Source organism: Macrobrachium nipponense, chromosome 6 (assembly GCF_015104395.2).
Source record: "Macrobrachium nipponense isolate FS-2020 chromosome 6, ASM1510439v2, whole genome shotgun sequence".
Classification (NCBI taxonomy): Eukaryota; Metazoa; Arthropoda; class Malacostraca; order Decapoda; family Palaemonidae; genus Macrobrachium; species Macrobrachium nipponense.
The window spans coordinates 98273341-98292771 of NC_061108.1; the positions used below are offsets into that span (position 1 = coordinate 98273341).

Below are 19431 nucleotides of genomic sequence, written 5' to 3' on the forward strand. Positions count from 1 at the left end.
AATTCAAGTTGCCAAAGAATATGGTGTTCCCTTGAAACAAGTCTCAGAGGGTAATAGAGAACATATAAAGAAGAGATCAGCTATAAGGAAAGAAAAAATAAATTAAGATATAAATTAATAACAAGATAAAAAGTAGTAAATTATTAAAATACAAAGAGAATTGTTTCGAATGGATAGCCACTTCGCTTGAACTCTTGAGGTTCCAGTAGTACATCTTCGGGGAGACTGTTCCACAGTCCAACGGTGTGGGGAATAAAGCACCTCTGGAACTGAGAAGTTCGACAGCGAGGCATTTACTACATATTGGTGCTGCTATTCAACTAATGAACGGCAGAGGCAAGACATCCACTCCGGCGAACAGTAAGCTCAAATGACATCAAACGAATGGCGCTAATTTAATTACCGTTATAAATATATGAGGCCTTACATACAATACCTCACTTCCATGAGGCATCTGGTGACACTAACCAGATATTGCTAAAAAGTAAGATGTGAATCAGAAGTTACACCAATCATAGTGAAAGCTTCACACTCATTCATTATTGACATATACAGCATTGTCACAAATATAAGAGTGAAAGAGAAATGAATTAAAGGATAAGGAAAGTAAAGTCAGGCAGACCTTGTTCAGTGGAGACTAGAATTCCTTTCTTGCTATTTTAAGCCTTTTCAACATTTTAAACCTCATAATATTTAAACGATTTATCGAAGCCCTCACTATTTTTCAAGTTAAACTAAGTGCCTTCATAGGCTATTTCGGTTAGTTTGATTAATCGAAAATTCTTATGGCATGTCCTAAAAAGCCTGCAAAAGCCGTGAAATAACCTTAGGAACCCGACAGGCTTTCCCCAAGAATGAATTACATGTGATCAGTGGCTCTCCATTATTGGGCTTTGCATCTCCACGAGGTGAAAAAGGAACAAATCTGCAAAGCCAGTCTTCGGTTTTATAACCATCCAATGAAATTGACGCAAACTTTTTGCAACAACGTCCTTTGAAACACAAGATATTAAGAAAAAATGCATTAACCCCCAACGGCAATATGATTAAAGATCAAACTTAGCTAAAAGGTAAACGTACATCAGTGGATCAAGTAATCTATCCAGAGCCATTACCTAATGATATTGACGACCTACATTTGTTACTTTTCTTATTTCACACTCAGTTTTATGTATCTTACCCTCTCGGAAACTTCTCTAGTTATAATGAGGCCAAGGCATGAAAGATTGCGTTACCACACTTAATTTTATTAAAGAAAGGTCGAGATACTCAATCACCTCATCAGTTTCCATTTCTTAGACTTCATTCGCACTCGACATCCACACTCCAGTTCAATAAGCGAGACTCAACTCAACAAGCCGAAATTTCCTTCCATACAAACTCCCATTCTGTACACCCGTTTAACACAGCTTCTGGGATCTTCCTTCCTTCACCTGCACAAAGCCCCAATTTTGAAAAATGTAAGGGTAAAGCACAAAATCAAGAATGAGGCCGTAGAACCAGAGAGAGCCCAAGAGCCTCACGAATAGTTTGTTGCAGTCCAAATAAAACGAAGTGGTCTTTTCTTGGTTTTCTTTAACGATTTTTCCTTGAAAATTCCCTTTCACCTTACACAGAGAAGTATCCTTATTATCTCAAGAAAAACATTCTTTGATGGGTGAAATGAAGGTAAAACTGGAGTGAGAAGATAACTGTGGACATAAGCAGTAGTTTCATAAAGATTTCTCACAAAATCAGTTATACGGGAAACGTCATTGGATAAATATCACATCAGTTACGGATCAACCCTTGAGAGATTAACTACATATATTACAGAACCCCATACGCACTTCACGAATAAGTTGTTGGTTAGAATATTTTTAAATCGCATTCTGTCGTTGACCATTGCTTTAGTCGCGAAAGTATATTATTTCACTTAATTCAAAAACAAAAATACGTTGACTAAGAACATGATATATAAAAAAAAAAAAAAAAAACGTTTTCCCAGGAATTCTTCAGACACTGCCAATCACGAGTTCCATGGGCTCAAGAGGAGAGAGAGAGAGAGAGAGAGAGAGAATCCGAAAATAGATCACTCGTTGTCAAGTTCCTCCCCTTCAACGTTTTTGACCCTCCAAGCTCTTCATATTCGTCGGAGAAAAGGCAAATGGAAAAAGTCTTACTTTCATAATTGTTTACCTCTCTAAACAAAATCATTCCTAGACTTCAATAAAAAAAAATGCACTCAGTGCAAAAGTCTGCGCCTAGCTCTCTTGCAATATTATAAGGAAAGCTGACTGGTATGCTTTTACATATTATCATTTTCAATCACTTTGTAAACATACCTTATGAATAATTATTTGGTAACCTATGTATGAATAATTATATGGCAATTGAATTTTGTCAAATTATGCTGAGAAATTGTCAAAAAGTAATATGTTCACTTCCTAATAACGTATACTGCGCACAATTCCTGAAACACTAAGGAGATATCACAACAAATAAACTGCACAAACAAGACAACAAAAAATGAATCGTGTAAACAGCAAAGACCATGGATTACAACAAAAAATGATTATGCAATAATACCTTCATATGAAATCTAGATGACATTACTACTTTTATTAATATTTTTCTTTATATTTCACCCTTGAAAGATTGTTTTCCAAGAGATTTTTTTCAATTTTCTTTGTGGAAAGTGAAATAGATAATTTTGGTTTCGAAACCCTTCTCATGGAAACCAAATCAGGACCATTTCGTTGTATAATTTATAAATACACTTATCATGCAAACACCGAAAAGTGAGTCAAGACATGAGTCTAAAAGCAAGGATACAAGTACAAATATTGAACGGGCAAAATTATTGCAGAGAATAGAGGCGCAAGACTGGTGTTAAAAAAAAAATCCTACTATAAGAAGGGTTAATCGGAACTACTCGAAAGTATAGACATGTAAGAAAGCAGATAGGAAAGACTGCAAGCAAGGAAAGACTTTAAGCAGCATGTAAACCGAGATCGTCAAAGCTGCAAAACATACGAAAAATCCTCCTCACAGTAACACACAAGAACGTATCTGAACTGAAAAGATGCACTGGGGAATCTTCCAAGTACACGGAAGGTTAGATGTGCAAGCTGCAAGAGTTGATGTTGATTATGAAGACTGCAAATTGAAAGAGAGAGATTGTATAATAAAAAAAAACTGCATTATCAATATTGGAATGCTCATCTGTGAACAGCTATGAAGGACAAATATGCAAGACTAAGTAGCCTTTACAGTGAACTGCATACTAAACATACGCAGAAAATATAATTACAATGTAAAACCAGATATCGAAGAAATCAGATTAAAACAAAATGGGGAAATGTACATATGCAAACCTATGGACGGCCATGAAGCAAAGATAATGCAGACAACTACCGACTGAACACAGCAAGTAATGGAAATACTTGAAGTGAAACAGAAAAACTACAAACCAACAGCATTTTTAACTGAGTGAGCTCTGCTGAGAAAACGTTCAAGGAACTGCTCCTTTTGACTGTTCTCCTCTAGGTACAGATGCACACATAAAAGACAAATAACAAGGACGAAGGTTACTGCGATAATGAAATACTGCGAAGATATGTTTGTTTGTTTGTTTGTTTGTATGATGTTTTTACGTTGCATGGAACCTGTGGTTATTAAGCAACGGGACCAACGGCTTTACGTGACTTTCGAACCACGTCGAGAGTGAACTTCTATCACCAGAAATACACATCTCTCACCCCTCAAAGGAATATCCGAGAATCGACCTCGCGGCCACCGATGTGGTAGGCCAAAATCATACTGACCACGCCACTGAGGCGCTGCGAAGATATGAAATAAATAACCATTTTCACTACCAAGCAAAATACAAATCAAAATAAAAACAAATAAAAAAATCAATTTGCAGAGACGCTTTCGGAGACGGGCTAGGCAAGTGAGAGAATGTGCGTAGGGAGGGGAAAGAAAACTTACACATTATACAAACCTAGTATATTTCACAACTCACTTTATCCGAAAATAAGAAAAATTGAAGCAAATGAGAATCTTGGAGACTGCTAGCGAAATTCCAGAAAGTTTATAGTTTCCGACAGAATTTTGCGGCAGTGAATAATCCAAAGAAAACAGAGATATAGTTCTAAACGCATTCTCTCTTATCCACTTCATTCATAATTAAATGAAAGAAACTCGTGGCGGTGCGGAAGTCTGGACAAGGAAATCTTTGCCGTCATAAACTGAAGATAAAATTTTCATGAAGTATTCAGAAACGATGAGGGAGAAACTAACAATCAAATCAAATGTATAACAGCAATTATGAATGTCGTCAGAATAAATTCAAGAAATTTCTTCATGTTATTCTGCATTACATAAAATTCGAGAAACTGCCATACTCCAAAAACTATGTATTCTTACTTTGGACAGATTAACAAGCCAATTGCCTTGAATGCACTTCTTTCCACGGGAAAGAAAGGAGCCAATTTCTCGAGGTGTCTTGCCCCAATAAATCTCCCGTCCTCTACATAGAGGGCAACAAGTCCAAACACTTAATTCCCAGAATTTAAATTTCTGTGTGTTCAGTACTAGCAATCTCTACAAGAGTTATAAATACATACGGAGTTCAAAAATCTGCTCGCACAATTTCTACCGAGAGCCACAAACATCTGCAAAACACCACAGGGAATTAGGAAAATCCTACATCACCTCTCGGAAAGAAGTCAGAAAATGAAATGGACTGAAGAAAAGACTTCAAAGGCATGAAGTTGATAACCTGACAGCGGCACTCAGGAGAGCCAAGGGCACCCGAGTCTTTCATTACTCTGCGGACTGCCATATGGTCTCCCAGTGAGTGACCGAGGGAAATAGCCTTACGCGAGTTTTATTGGCCGGGACCCATTCCCCAAGATAAAAATAAAAGAGCATCGCCTTTTACGACCATCCACCACTGACGGAATACTACTGGCTGCCATAAAACAAATAAAACATATACAGTGTTCCTGTAATTGGGTGCAAGAGTCTGGAATCCTCTGGGGTAATAAGCAATACCGGAAAAACAAACCATGTTTATAATTACTGTTGGCGATCTGTAATTTCATCTAATGAAGCACTGCGCCACAACAGCAAATTAATTCAACACAATGGTATAATACTGCCTACAGTTTATACATTATGATAAAATGGAAAAAATTACCTGAAATAAGTTTGCTTGAACTGATAGATTCTAATAATCCTACTGTCGATTTCTTCATCATAAAATCTAAATATAAAATCAACAAGCAAGTACAACTCGCATAACCACACAGGAAACGAGAAAAAATTTCCATGAAAATAAAGACTATCCAGTGAGGCAAAGACCATTTTCCCGGCCATCAGAACAGCATATGGCCTAGTGTCTAGTAGCCACCATAAACTTTTCCATCCATTCTTACAATCTCAAATACAATAAAAATAAATAAAAAATTCATCTCCACAGGGTATTCTGAAGATAAGCCTTCTCCTATTTGAAAAACACGCTGATAACAGAGGCTGGCAAAAACGGGATCTCATCTTTTTTACAGCAACCGACGGGGTGACTTTATTTTAGATAAAAAAGAAAAGTGATGTCGCACCAATAGAGATATGATCGTTTTCTTGGGAAAACTTATTCTACAACATTCTCCGAGAATGTGACACATGAATACATGATTACAGAAACTACCCCTATCTACTGAAACTGAAAATATATTCATGTAAATGAACATGCATCAAATTAAAAAATCAGTCAACTAAGAATTCATATTGTACTTTTATGAACTGCACTTATTCTGAACAATACTGTCTCCAAGGCGAGCACCCCAAACGGATAAGAAAAAAACTATGCATTAACTTTAGCTTTCATGATAGAATGGAATAACATGAAGAAAAGCAACTCTGAACAAAACTGAACAATTTTTCTAATTCTAAGGCAAATTTCATAAGCTTTTCACTTTCAAACTCCACTTATCTCAATCTTACTCTTTGACCATATTCATTCAAGTTTCACTGACTTCACAAATCTTTTTTGACAAATGTGGGTGTTGTTCCACTGATATAAGTGAAGAAAGCGCAATCGTGCCATCCTTACCAACATTTCAAAATATCCAGTCTTTTCATTGGTATTTTTCATTTTATCCAACAAACAAATATGACAATAAAAAAAATCCTTTTTTTATGCCATAATGTACAACAATGATAATTTATCTGAGGATCCATATTCCGACGATACAGTCTACTAAAGAGAAAATGTCTTGCTTAATAACATAAAGGAATATATAAATTTATTGATGAATCCTATTTCATACAAGCATCTCGATTAACCAGCCGTAACAAAAGATGACAATGAAAGCAATTTCTTTAACTCAAACACTTGCCTTCACGAGTTATTATCACTAGGCCTCAAAGCTCTTCAGTCACGTTCAGAAATACCAGATAACTACGTTTGGAAAGAATACAAAAATTCTCCTCCACGTAGTATGTACCAGGGAAGAAAAATAAAAAAAAAATGCTATTCAACTAGCTGTAGTTTTAGCGACTATAACTTCTCAGTTAATTGCATTTATTTATCTACTAATATCAATTAATCATAAGTATGAACTTTTCTTTTATTCATGAACTTTACTTTCATAATCCTATTATCTGAAATGTTGGTATATATTTCGCAGAATAAACCTGAGCAATTTTCTTTCTTCACAAGTCATAATTTTCTCCTTTTGTTAGTGATTTATTCCGTAATTTAAGTATTTGCGAGGTACATGTCATCTTCACATACCAAAGCTCAAAATACCTATTAAAATTCACTACACTGAAATGGGAAAATACTGAGAAAAAAAAACACTTTCTCCCATTTGCACAGCCACGCAACTTGAAGCAATGATGTGGCGTTATCATTAGACAAAACAAAAGCTTTAAAAGCAATTTGACATTAAATATATCTCGTCCAACTTATACCATCCAACTCGATCTTTACATCCAAGTTTTATCAACTTTGGCAACCTAAACAGAATAGGAAGTTTATAAACACTGAACAACTAAAAGTTTTAAGGTAATAAACATGTCCTTAAAGGGGGTTTACAGTATAACCGTCTATAGTCGAAACATTTTAATCCACTTTCAACTCGCCCCAACCCCCTTAAGAGAGTAAACTGAAAGCGTTCTGACCTCATTTAAGCATTCTAAAATTCCAGAAACTTTATCAACTCCACAGTGAATGAATCGAAATTAAGCAATGAAGTATGACTAACGAAATGCATAAATGGAATTTAAATCTTTTTGCACATACCTATGCAATAAAATATAACCAGTAAGTCATTACTCTCTCTCTCTCTCTCTCTCTCTCTCTCTCTCTCTCTCTCTTTATCTTGCTTCATCGTTTCGTCACAGTCTATTCTCCCTACTACTTCTAGTCGTCTCTCGTCCTCTCTTCTCTCTTTACTACGGCATCTTCGAAGCCCGACAGATCGGTTTACAAAATACGCTAAGCAAACTCAGACTCAAAAGGAGAAACAAAAATTTCTCGAATAAAACGGCGGATTCCAACCCAAAAGTCGACATGATAGCCATGAGAAAAATAAGCAACCAGAAGATAAATCCGCAGCCATAAGTCTCGAACGTAAAAGGAAGCATAATTCACCGAAACCATAAAATATTTCTTACGCAGTTTACCCCTTGGCTCCCCCGAATTATTGAAAATGTTTTTGTAAATATCGCACATATTCACGTGCACTGTATAGAGAGAGAGACCTGTTTATACATCTAGTTAAGCGACTACACATGTTAATGGATTTAATCAAATGGAGTACACGCATTTCATTACCCTTCATTCCCTTAAAATATCATCAAAGTTGAGTCCAACTCTAGAATATTTGCCCACGTTGCAAACTTCAAGAAGAAAAGCAACAAAGATTCCCAATTTCCTTTTCTTGCCACTGATCCGGGTAGTAATCCCCTTGCACGTTTGCCAACGACACATGACACTAGAAAAGTAATGAGTTTGCTCGAGATGAGAACGCTTTTAATCTCTTATCTTCAAAAAATAAAAGAAAAGAAAAAGGTTGAAGTAAAGAAAATCTAAAAATAGATTAGATGACACTGCCGAGGAAAATCCCTCTCCAGAATGAATCATCTGCCCGAGATTAAGTCAAGGGCAGAGCTAATGCAGTTCATCTCTTTTGCATAGACAAACACTAGGACGGAAAGTGTCGGATTACAGGCATTATTACCTACCAACTCCTGCTGCGGCAGAAGGATATTGCTATTAAAACCCGCTGAACGTTATTGGAGCAAACGTTTGATTATAACTACATTTGCGGATCTAGCCAAGTTTTACAAAATACAAAAACAAACTATGGCAAAACGTCGCGAGGAGAAAATAAGCACACTAAGTAAAATGGTATTTAGAAATTAAGCCTTCCCACAGGACAACGAAAAGTCATAACAGTTGAGACACAAACTCTAAAGATTTAGGTCAAATTGGATCCGATTCAGGTCAAACTGTCTGGGATCGAAAACTGATAAACACAGACTTCAAGCAATATTCTCTCTCTCTCTCTCTCTCTCTCTCTCTCTCTCTCTCTCTCTCTCTCTCTGTCCTAATTTTGGGATATACCCACCAGAGCAAGGACATATGGACCCAAAATAAATTACCAGCGCTAGTCCGTCGGTAATTGGGAAGTATCTGTTTCCATTAAATCTAGAAAAATATCTAATGGCCTAAACCGGTGAGGCAATCAACTTCGACGGAGTCAATGTATGCCTTACGATTCGAAAGGCACAGTAGTTTTTGCATCTTGACAACTGTGCCTAATAGATTAAAGGAATTGATTTCTATCATATGACTAGGATGCACGCACTGTTATATAAGAGATTTGCTGACTGACTGGTTTACGTTGTATAGCGCTGTATATACTGAAATCAGAAAAGCTAGGGTAATAAAACTTACGCCTATACATGAAACATCCACACAAATCACACATACATACACACACACCAACACACACACACACACACACGTTCATACTTCAACTTAAGCGTCTAATCAAACAACGTAAGCACTTTGTGAAGTGAAAATTGTCTACCATATTCATAGGCAGAACTGAAATACCACATCAGTGTAATGTGAAAACGCCCCTTCAGTTCCTGGTTCGTGATAAGCTGGCCTTTCTTTCACGCACTGGCATAAATGCTTAAGTCTTATTTACATGCAGTAATTGCCAATTTACGTCCGAAATTTGCAACCACTTGCACAAGAGCTGCGTGAATGATGGCGTTAACATATTGCTTTCTGTTCCTGTCCGTCGGTCTCCTTTTTTCTTTCCTCACAATGAATAGCCACGAGTAAGTCTTCTCTATCCCCGTCATGAATAGCACTGAAACTCTCTCACAAATTATTTGTGACACCTGCCCTATTATACCGACCCGGTTGGATTAAGTTCTAGAATAAAAAGTCCTCTTAATCCCCTCTTCCATCTCTTCCACTCGAACACTTGTAGATTCAAACCATTTTTCTCTGCATGATAATCGAGCCTCAGTTTTCGCAGTCCCGACGAATGACTGGATATTTCCCCATCAACACTGGGCACTACAGTAACGATGGAAAGAATGAAAAAATTATTCTATGTCACATACACGTAAAAAAAATCAAACTGGAACACAAACAACAAATAACCATAATTTTATGATGAAAACAATGAGACGTTAAAGTAAGCATATACGCGTATTATATAAATAAAGTTCAACGACTTAATGAAAAGGAAAAAACACTCAAAGCTTCCCAAAACATGAAAATAATTTATCTTTTCTCATACACATAACTGTCTTTCTTTAATCCAAACTACTGATGTTTCTTAATCAGTGACCTTAGCTTTAGCTATGTAAAGCAGAATCTAGGTTTTGCGTCTGCATTCTAATATTACTTGCTAAGAGCTGGTACAGTTTACAAAGCCAACTCCGACTTAAAATCAGCATGACCAGCGCAATTTATTTTTTAAGCAGATCTGCACGGATATCCCTTTACTTACGACAACCTAAAGCTGTTAATCAAGTAACTCGACATATGAAGGTTCCTTTGAGACAAGATCTCCTTAAGATATAGGGTTTCAGATGTTCCAGTTTCAATATCAGACATGGCCGGATCGTTCTGTGCCCTCTTCCTTGAAAGTTGGTGTGCATTGTTTGCTGTAAGTAGCAGGGTGGTTAGACTGCTGCAGAGAGAGAGAGAGAGAGAGAGAGAGAGAGAGAGAGAGAGAGAGAGAGAGAGAGAGAGAGAGAACAAATTGTCAGAAGAGAACATCCCTGTCACATAAGTGTAAATAATTTAGTTTGTACTTTCAAATCAGCCTTGGTCGAGTGTAATATTTTCTTTATTTCTATTGTTTTTATAATAAATATTGTTAGTTTTCTTGGTGTTTGTTTACCAAATTCCCATTCACTGTGTTGCATTATTACTGCCTACGGTCTCTCAATAACATCTTGAAAAGAATCTGCAGAATGGCCTCCTAGGGGTCGTAACAGAGTGGCGACCATGACAGGATCATACACAGGTGCACAGTGTGTGTGTGTTTGTGGGGCAGCACTAAGTTAATTTGATAATATCTATTTAGGTTGTTATATATATATATATTAAGTATTATCCTCCCCTCCTTATTTGTCCATAATCATGGAGGACCTTACTTTCAATCCTGGTGAGTTTTTGGGATCAACGGATTGCATTAAATATTTGCACATCCTTAGTAAAAATTACCTAATCCAGTGTGCACAGTGGTTGGGTGATCCTTATAAGTCCATGGATACAAGGGCTTACTTGTTAAAACTAGTGGAGGCAAAGGTAGCCTTAGGTTTGGCTGAATGGGAAGATTTGGCTCCGGTATTGGAAAGTGATACGGACACGGACAGTGTTTCTGAGTAGATGGTGTTAGTATAAATCCAGGTTTGTCTCTGTTTGAGGGCCCTCCTCCTGTACAGCTTATTTATAAGACCCCAGCCAATTTTCCTGTTGAGCTGAACAAATCTACTAACCCCTTTCTTGCTAGTGATCCCGTGGTGAATAATGATCCATCTCGTTCAGGCATGAGCCAGGAGGAGGGAGAATATAAATTGATTTGCAAATCCATTGAGTTGTTAAAACTGGAACATGAGGAAAATGAATGAGCCAGGAAACATGAGTTGGAGATGGCTAATGTAAAGTTGGACCTGGCTAGGATTCAGGGTCGGTCCAACTAGGTTGGTACCCCTAGTAATTTTGGCCAAGATAGTTTTAATATTAGGGCTGCCCTCAAATTAGAGCCCATTTATTGATGAACTCAATGTGTCAAGAGTTTTTCAAAGCTTTTAAAAGGGTTGCATCCCGGTTGGCTTGGCCCACTGAAATGTGGACAGTGCTTATCCAGCGTAGGTTAGTGGGCAAAGCCATTAGGGTGTATAATGCTTTAGAAGAGGGAATGGCTAGAGACTTTGCTAAGGTTAAGGCTTTAGTTCTCAGGGCCTATGAATTAGTCCGTGAGGCCTTTCACCTCAAATTCAGAAAAGTAAACAAAACTCCTACTATGACTTTGTTGAATATGCTCATCTCAAGGAGGAGCAATTTGACGATTGGCTTAAGAGTCATCAGGTTGTTTCTTTCTCCTCTGTGAGAAAGCTTTAGTTACTCGAAGAGTTTAAGAAGGTTTGTGGTAGGGAGCTAAAAATGCGTCTGGAGGAGGCAAAAGCAGTGAATCTTGCCAAGGCTGCCCAAGTTTCCAATGAATTTGTACTAACCCATAAGACTGGGTTCGACAATTTCGGGTCGTCCAATTCCACTTCTCCGTCCTCTAGATTAAATAATTTTGGTAAAAAAGTTAGTAATGGTGAGGTATCTAATAGAAATAGTAATGTGACAGGGAAAGTTTCTAGAGGAGCGCTCACTAGTCTTTTCCAATAGTGACAAGACGGTCTCGGTCAAAGATAACCCTCTCCGTAGTAATTGTTATCGGTGCAATAAACCAGGGCACAGGCAGGCACAATGTAATACAGGGAGGAGATATTTGCTAAGGAACAGAAATGGCAATAATAGGGCTCCTGTATCTTTGATTGGTAAGATGAGCGAGGGAAAACCTAACAGTAATCTAGTTTGTGACAAAAAGGTTTCTGAGCGGGGGGCTAACTACCCTGTTGATAGGTCAAGTCCTAATTTGTGATTTTTTAATAAGTATGTGTGGGAGGGAAAAATAAAGATCCCATCAGGTTATCTAGATGTGAAATTTTTGAGAGATACTGGGTCAGCTAGATCCCTGGTATTAGCAGATTCGATAAAGAATTTGGTTCCTTTTCCAGGTGAATATGTAGTCCTGGGTGGGTTTCCAGACACCTTAGTATCTGCCCCTTTAATACAGGTGGAAGTAGCTTTCCCAGGCTACAATAGAATTGTTGAATTAGCTGTGTAAGAGAGTCTGCCAGTACCAAGGATTGGCAGTATCCTAGGTAATAATCTATGCAATAATGAGAAGGGTCAAGAAGTTTTCCCAATAGTTTCAATCACTGCTTGCCCGGTGTTGAGCTTGGCTCATGAAGACTCTTTTGCTGGCCATTTTGGTATATGTAAAACCTTTCATAATTTGATTAGAATGTTTTGGTGGCCAGGAGTAAAGTCTTCAGTCAAAACGTTTGTGAGGGCATGGTGGAATTCTTTTCTAGATTTGGGCTTCCTTGTAAAATTGAATCTGACTGTGGAACGAATTTTACAAGTAAGGTATTTAAAGGTTAGTGCTGAACTGGCCATTCCCTTTGCTCTCTCTGCCATCCGAAATCACCCCAACTCTTCCAAGGGCATTGCTCCATTTGACTTGGGTTTTGGACATGATCCGGGGTCCTTTGGACATTTTCCATGAATGATTGAAAACTGGTAAAAAGGGAGAGAAGAGCGTGGGAAAGGTGGTGGATGAATTAAGACAAAATTTATCGGTAGCTTGGAAGTTTGCCCTAGAGAATTTGTCCTCTTCACAGTCTAATATGAAATTTAAATTTGATAGAAAGAGTAAGGTACACTCCTTTGAACCAGGGGAATTGGTATTAGTCTTGAGCACAGACTCCGATAACTTCCTTGAGCCTAGGTTTAAGGGGCCCTGGAAGGTCTTAAGCAAGTTATCAGATGTCAATTATGAAATTGAAGCTCCTGGTACTCAGAGGAAGTGCCATATTTTTCATATAAATCAGTTGAAATCTTATGTTACTAGTAGACTGGACTCTCTGTCTATAGTCTATGAACCGGTTACTAGTATTGTAAAACCTGTTCGTGACATTGAAGATGACTTTTTCGATCAGGTGTCCTCAGATGCTCTTGGTGATAACCTTCAGAAATTAGAAATTTTAAAAACTGGTTTTGAGCATTTGGAGGCATCTCAGAGAGATGACATAATGAAATTAGTATGTCCTTTCCCGACTTGTTTCAGGACTCTCTGGGGCGGACGAGCTTACTCCAGCATGATGTTGATGTGAGCAGTGCTTTGCCAGATAAGCAGCGTCCATATCGACTGAACCCTGAGAAACGTGCTATAGTAGAAGAGGAAATTAAATGCATACTGGAGCATGATCTTGTCCAACCTTCAGTCAGTCCTTAGAGTTCCCCTATAGTCCTAGTACAGAAACCTGACGTTAAGTTCCGGATGTGTGTGGATTATAGGAGGGTAAACGCCAGTACAAAAATGACTTTTCCACTCCCTCGTATTGAGGATTGTCTCGATCAGATAGGACCTTCAAAATTTATTATCAAGTTAGATTTATTAATGGGTTATTGGCAGGTTCGCTTAACTGCTCTGCTTTTGTAACAAAATTTGGGTTATATGAGTGTAAAGTTATGCCCTTCAGGTTGAAAAATGCTGCCTGTACCTTCCAGCGTTTAATGAACAGGGTTATTTGTGGGCTGGATGGTACCGAGATTTATATTGATGACCTTGTGGTTCATAGCAATGACTGGCGAACCCATGTGGTTAGGTTAAGGAAGGTGTTCGAGGCATTGCAAGCTGCAGGCCTTGTGGTGAACCTCGGGAAATGTGAATTTGGCAAAGCGAAGGTTATTTATTTAGGTCATGAGATTGGCTTGGGTCAAGTAGCCCCGAAACAAGCTAATCTTGAAGCCATTATTACTTTGAAGAGACCGTGAAATGTTAGAGAATTGTGTAAAGTATTAGGTATGATGGGATGCTACCATTGACTTGTTTGCAACTTCTCTGACAATGCACAGACTCTGGTTTACAGAAGAAAGGACAAAGGTTTGCCTGGTCTTCTGAATGTGAAGAATCATTTCTAAAATTTAAAATGTTATTTGTGTCCAACCCTATATTGATTTCGCCTAATTTTCAGAAGCCTTTCATTATTGCCGAAGATGCCAGTGATGTTGGGATGGGCAGAGTTCTTTTTCAACGTGGTGAGGATGATTGTGTTGCATTATTACTGCCTACGGTCTCTCAATAACATCTTGAAAAGAATCTGCAGAACGGCCTCCTAGGGGTCGTAACAATCCCCCAAGGTAATCCTACGTAGCCAGCCCACCAGGGGCAATAATAGGACCAATCATCAGAATCTTCCTATATCTTTATGAAGGAAAAGAAAAACATTTAGAGAGAAAAACAAACATATGTCCTTAGCCCTGCATTACTATTCGGCTCGGATATTCCACTACTCACTTTTTCTTTGGTCGTAGAGACATTTCCAACTTTTTCATACATTAGCTTAGTCAAATAATGATGGATGATGCATTAACCCAAACCTATACCAAACACAAACATACACACACAAAAGGACAGAAATCAATCAGCTTTAGTTGTATCTGCTTCAAGGTATAATACAGACATCAAATGAACTGCGTTACTCTTAGATTAAAGCACCCCTACTTTTCCAGCTAATTCACGCAAACTAACTTTGAAACAATAAAGATAATCAACAGTGAAAATTGATACTTTTTTGCTAATAAGGAAAAATCTTGACAATTTTTCAGGTACCATTCACAAATAACGTAATAAACAATTCTTCCCAAAAGTAAAAATTGCTAATTTTTTTTAATCCTTGCTAATATCTTATTTTCCAGATACTCAGCTCCCTCTACAATCTTTGAAATTTTACTATTTTTATACACAACTCTCAACCCCGAGCCCTGAAGAGCAAGTAGTTACCTCTTTCATCTCAGTATTCGGAGAATGCATCTCAAGTCTTCAGGGCTGAGGACACTCGACCACCAAGTTCTATGTACGTACACAGTGAAGGGGAGTGCAGCAATAACACAAGCGCTGGCCATTAAAAATCTCTGGATCAATCATCTGTGCCCAAAGTCATAGCAACAAAGAAGATATAAACAAACATTCAGCACAGACTGGAACATTACAAAAGGAAAATGCTCATCGAATGAAATGCCTCCCTAAACATGAAAAAGTCCTCTTAGAACCAGAGGCTCTTCTGAAAGGCAGCACAATAAAAAAAGGGGATGAAAATCAATCATTCTGATGTAGAAAAAACTGTTATTGTTATGGCGGTTGCTCTTGTCGTTGAAATCAGTACAGAAGTTGTGCAAAACAAGTAGAAAGTATCACCGCTGTTTTTGAGTATGTACCCACAATTCACATATAAGTTTTAAACCCATTAAATTGCTTATCAAACTTCTACTAACCGTTCATATGCAAGACAAACTACACATTCCCATGTACATATAAGTTTATGTGAAAAAAAAAAAAAAACCGTAATTTATTGTCAAAACCATGGTATGAGAGTAGGAGCCGACCCACCGTTCAAGTCCAAGAAAACTGTACGGCAATCGAGACAGCAGGTGAGATTCACAGTATAAATGCGGATAGGTAAATGGCGCGAATCAAACTGCAGCTCATGAGAGAGAGAGAGAGAGAGAGAGAGAGAGAGAGAGAGAGAGAGAGAGAGAGAGAATCTTACGAATGGTTTCACCAAAGTAGGGGTGACGATTAACTGGTCGAGGTCCTCCCTTTAATCAATGAACACATGCGTAGTCTCTCTCCCTCTCTCACTCCACCCTGGACGCAACTCGCAACAATCGACTAACAAGGAGGTACAAAATGTACAGCTCAGATTAGCAGAAACATGGACGACTCTGCTAAAGTGCCCACTCGGCCCTTCTTGTATGGTACGAGAGTCAAACAAGGATAGTCTAGTCGTGAACTAAACGTACTACTACCACCACGCTATTACATCGAGAGAGAGAGAGAGAGAGAGAGAGAGAGAGAGAGAGAGAGAGAGACCAGCCTGAAGTGCTGTATTTTCAAACGGGTAACCTATCTGTTGAAATCAATCCAAGCATAACCAGGATGACACGCTCAATTAGGCATACAAAGGATTTCATAGTTCTGGATATCGGCCTCCGTTCGTAACTTTTAATTACTCATAAAAATATCAGCACAACTCCGAAACATTCAGGAGTACCAGTAACTTTTTTTTTAATACAAAAGGAATATACTGGAATTTGGAAATATCTCTAGTTTCATTTCAATATGTTACTTGTGTGCTACAATGAAAGAGCGTACATTTTCTTTTTCTTTCAAGGAACTGGTTTATCGCTTCTTTTCAAAAACGGCGTAGTTCTGTTTGTTCATAACCTTTCAATGTTTTCCGTTTTACCAAGGTATATAGTATCTATATACCTTGGTAGTATCTACAAAGATTCGTAACAATTTTAGGTATATCGATATTTCGATCTTTCCCATATCACCAACAGACACTACACGCTGCACTGACCCCCTTCAACTAAAACCCTGCAAAATCACCTCACCTCGACTTGTTCAGGTTTGTACTGATCCATACTAAACTTCCCTTTACCATCTCGGTTACACATACATACTAACAATAACGAAAAACTAGTCTCCTACTGCAAGTATGAATCGCTCGACTTCAAATGCTGCGCCACTAAGATTCTTTAAGAACAAGGAGTGATCCGACTCCCAGCTTACTCGAGAAGCGTGCAATATTTTCCACTCACGCAAATATTGTAAACATTATGTACCTAACTTTTGAAGTAAACTAAAACGTGCTAAAATCTGTTGTCAAGGAGATCCTGGTTTCACCAACGAAAAAAAAAATAATACACAATATTTAATTAGAAATAATTTTTCTGTACTATTTAACATGCACATTATTAATTTTTTTTACATTTTCATTGCTATAAATAAATCATAAATATCCTATCCTAAAATTAATGTATCTTTAACTCGACACGAAACACTTTTTTTCTGACCTTTGTAGGCTCCCCATAGGCCTTTCCTATTCCCAAACAACATCAACAACGACAACAAAGTAGTCTAAAGGCTAACTCCCCAATAAGGGAAAATAAAAATAAATTTTCAAGTAATCTTGCTACCTAACAGCCGGACTGACATAACTTCCCTGCTGTTAGTTAGACCGATAAGGAATACGCTTTGCTGTAAATTCTGAGGTGCTATACTAGGCTGTTTACTTATGTATACTAGCTACCACTAGAAACACAAACAATGGAGTGGCAATATAGCCGCAAAACGTATTGCTTGCGGATATTTTTAAAATCCTGATTTCTACACTTTACACATCTTGAAATGCTAGAATAATGGCAAATACTCACAACGACACGGACTTCAGCACATCACCATCCGCTCAACCAACCACTTTGATAATTACCTGTAAAAGGGAATTAATTAAATTTTGGGGGGAAAACAAAATAGTAATAATAATAATTTAAAAATTAGGAAATTATTACTTCATCCATTAGCATTTTATGGTAACACTGAAAACCCTTGAAAATATAAGACCAGGAATTCCACGTAGCAAGCAAAAAACACCAATTATTTCATAATTTGAGGTTACTGCAACTGAAACAACTACAGCCATCCTACGTGGGAAGGAGGGGTTCCCCTTTTATTCACGCACTTACCTCCAATTAACCTCCTTGTTACCTGTTTCACTGACAGCTTCCACTTCGCTGAGGAATACTCCTACACAGGGCAATACGGTACTATTTTGTATTTTCATTGGAACAACAGTGTTTTGTGTTTGACATGAAATGACTTTGGCTTAAGAGTTATCAACAGAAGCAAAACTTCAGTAAGTAAATGTATTAGTTTTAAAGCTATGGAGCACAATGGATATAACAGTTCTCTGAAACAATTTTGTGTGTTTGGTGAAGTTCACATTCATCTTATCAAAAGTGCTGGTTAAACCCATTTCTCTAAAAAAAGTAAATGGAGGACCACAGAGGGAAACCACAGTTTCTGCATGGCTCTAATACTTCCATAGTAGAGTCATAGGAACAGTGATTTACATTAGCCTAGGCTATACTACATCAAAACTGCCCCAACTTCCTAGATTAACCCTGGTTAGCCTATGAGACTATAAACCACCTTTTAAAAAATTGTATAGAATACAAAAAAATGTGATTTGTTCACGAGTATTATACATACATGATACATTAAAAAATTTTGACACTACCATGCAAAAAGTCTCCCTCAAGAACTTCATCACAGTAGCCTATCCTGTTCCAAGTATTTTTTCAGGATCAAGGAATGTTATGTGTGTAGGAGAGCTGTTAATCAAGCTCAGTGATTTGGTGAAATTAAGATATCCTTAACTTAGCATAATACACGAGTTAAAACTTGTTTCAGAAGTCAACCATATTTACTGAACTGTGTTGTGTACAATTTACATGAAATGCTAACTGATAAACATTATCATCCCTATCATCATCTACGTATAAGCCAATAAGCTTAGAGCAGTCAGTTTTTAAACTCCCATCCAGACAGTTTGCAATTCGTTATGCACATCCATTTGCACCTTGTGTGCCATTATATACAATTTTGCCACTTAATGTTGTTAAATTCATATACAGTACCCATTAGCACAGAAAAGGATGCAGTCATGAACATATGTAATGTGGTTACAGGAAATGTGGAAGATCACGGGATTACTGAACAGAGATACCTCTTAACCTTCCCTAATCTACTTTGAGGACTAAAGTCTACCTGAAAGGAGGGGAAATTGCCTTTCCTTGACCACTCTGACTAAGGTGTTATCAATTGTCCTTCATTAAACTAAACTAAGAGATGGAGGTTGTCTCTCTTCTGAACCCTAACTAACCTTACAAGGGCTAAGGACCTATAACTCACAGAGAAACATTATTTACATATACTGATTATTTAATGTTCTCATCACTCACCATAAAGGAAATGGGTATTGTTAAATATTAAGGGAGGAGAGGAATGTTGTAAGCAATTAACCGAACATTTCCTACATAAATTTGAAATTTGCATACAAAACCATACTTGACACTAAAGATAACTTATTTCCTGAGTAATCACTATTTCAAGAGCCTGTATAAATTTTAATAGTGTGTCCCATCCTGAATACTGACTCTTCTGGATCAACTCTATTGAAACCATGTTCTATATTTAAAATTTTAGGCACGATTTT

At 37.6% G+C, this 19431-nt stretch overlaps 1 protein-coding gene across 1 annotated transcript in view; it reads right to left on the bottom strand.

Moving 5' to 3' along the window:
- Nucleotides 1-17646, bottom strand: part of LOC135216596 (uncharacterized) — a 987502-nt gene extending 969856 nt beyond the window's left edge. The window contains 1 exon segment of the mRNA XM_064251975.1: nt 17591-17646. The gene's annotated coding sequence lies outside the window, so the exon portion shown is untranslated.
- Between the last annotated feature and the right edge of the window lie 1785 nt (nt 17647-19431).